Source organism: Grammomys surdaster, unplaced genomic scaffold (genome assembly GCF_004785775.1).
Source record: "Grammomys surdaster isolate TR1022 unplaced genomic scaffold, NIH_TR_1.0 126641, whole genome shotgun sequence".
Taxonomy (NCBI): Eukaryota; Metazoa; Chordata; class Mammalia; order Rodentia; family Muridae; genus Grammomys; species Grammomys surdaster.
The window spans coordinates 5896-8098 of NW_021621430.1; the positions used below are offsets into that span (position 1 = coordinate 5896).

At 40.3% G+C, this 2203-nt stretch overlaps 1 long non-coding RNA gene across 2 annotated transcripts in view; it reads left to right on the forward strand.

Moving 5' to 3' along the window:
- Positions 1–1618, forward strand: part of LOC114615326 — a 2314-nt gene extending 696 nt beyond the window's left edge. The window contains exons 1-3 of one of the 2 annotated variants that reach the window (XR_003710460.1): positions 78–195; positions 944–1088; positions 1443–1618. This is a non-coding gene — a long non-coding RNA (uncharacterized LOC114615326). Of the gene's footprint in view, positions 1–77; positions 196–943; positions 1089–1442 lie in introns of those variants that run through there. The other variant, XR_003710459.1, reaches the window with a different exon arrangement.
- Positions 1619–2203: the final 585 nt, after the last annotated feature.

Genomic DNA, 2203 nt, shown 5'->3' on the forward strand with positions numbered 1-2203 from the left:
GAAAGCATTTGAACCTCCTAAGTGTTTTGGAGTACAGCTATAGTTTGTAGTGATGAATGAACTCAAATATTCAAGACTCTGTCAGACCGAGATGAATATTTTAGGAATGTTTATTATTTGAAGTTTTATGTTCTAAAAGCAATGTTCTTAAGGAGCAACTGAAAACAGATGGGAGAAAATACCCAACAGAAACAGGTGAGGGTGGAAACAATGTTTCAATCAATGTTGAGTTTAGCTCTGGTGCCTCCTGGGAATTAATGAGCATGTTTATTAATTTGGCTTTAGTTGTTGGTGTTTAACCCCTTTTGCCTCTTCTGGTTTTCATTACCTATGTAGAAGAATACACCTGTATAAAGAAAAATTAGGAATTCAAAAGATGCCTATATTTGTGTCATGTATTGTATCAGATCAGATGAAACATTCTTCCCCTTACTTTTCATGAAATGCTTATTTTAGAAAAAAACTGACATTCAAAAATGATGGAGAAGAATGCACAGTATCTGTGATACCCAGGAAATCTGCTCTCAGTTCTGAGTTAGAAGGAAAGCAGGAATAGAAATTGTCCATGGCAGTGGAGCTGGAATCAGAAACGCACAGTTACACACTGCTGAGAGTTTCTTCTAGGAAACTACTCACATAAAGCCAGGATTCCTGGCTTTGCTAAAGAATGTCACCTCACCCCCAGTTGGTATGAAATAGAGGTGTGCTTTGTCTGTTTATCTGTTTATTTTTATTTTACTTTCTTATTTGGGATGGTCATCGAGAACGGCTGTGGAAAGGATACATAGCTGAGGCTAGTCTTGTATAGGAATTCCAAGTGCTGTTATTAAAGAAATGAGCCAGGCGTGTGCCAGCATGCCCAGCTTGAGTTGATAGATTTTTAAACACAGATTACTAGAAAGAGAAATACATAGGAAAGGAGTAACTACGTTCTTGATTGCAGGCATCCCAAGAAAGAGTGGCACTTGAGAGTCTTCGCTAGAGGCATCTACATGATTTGGAGGCTCCTGAAGGTACAGCTCAAAAAGTTGCTGAGGAAATAGCACCATAATTACTGTGTTGGACTGGCTAAGATTACAACTGACAAGGTAAAACCATAGGTCAAAAGGATGTGTTATTGGTGGAAAGTTTAGATTATAACTCTTATTGCTGAAAAGATTGAAAATTACATGTTTACATCTGAGAAAGGAGAAAGGCCACATGTGAAAGTCATATGTGCTCAGCCTTAAGTATCTTTCAGGACCATTTTAACATTCCCATTTCTAAGGATCTCTGTATAGAAGGAACACGGTGTAGGTAACTTTTACAGCAAATATTAATTCTGCTGAAACTCTTAACTCTGAGCTACTAGGAAACTTCAGGCAGACTCTAGGGTTGAGAGGCTCCTTTCTCTTCCTGTACCTCCCCCCAATCTTTTTTTTTTCTTTTTACTCTACTTGAAGGTGACCTTTGATTGGAATCATAACAAACTAGAAGAAGGTGTTAGAGAGGGGAGCAAAGTCGTGTGCAAGAGGAACTGAGGAGTAGAAGATCATGGTGACCTTGAAGAAACCCAGACAATCTGGTGTGATCAGAATAGAGTTCATTTGAATAAAGAAATGGAGTTGAGGCTGGAAAAGCAGGCAGGAGTGGGATCCTAAGGAGCCTCATATGTCATGCCAAAATTAAACGCTGTGCCAACCTCAGCCACTGGAAGCTTTGTTCAGTGGTGGGTGAAGGGCTGCTAACTGTCTTAGAGCAAAATGAATTCAAAGGACCTGTCAGCTGTTAAGAGTTAGCTTGGGGTGGGGGCGGGGGGCAGCTTTGGCATTGTTTCTTTTACTATGCTCAACCCATGTGTCCATTACCTTCTGTACAGCAGGGTCTGGAAGGCACTAGTCATTCAAACATTGTCAATAAGGATGGGGTCTCTGTGTTCAAAGAGCTGGTTGAAGAAATGCACATTTAATCAACCTGTTACAACATAATATGCATGTGAGATAATAGGGGAGGTTCAGGCTGGATCTGGAAGAGCATATGGCAGGGGCATCCTAACAAGATCTGGGAGCACAGAGAGGCCCATTAACACTTTGAACTAATTCATTATAGATTCCTCACATTTGACAAAAGGAAAAGAATGGGAGGCAAGGTCATAAAGTGCTTAGAGGTCCAATAATCTGTGTTAGGGGCTTAGCTTCTCCTTAACAAGCCTGTGAGGAGTATG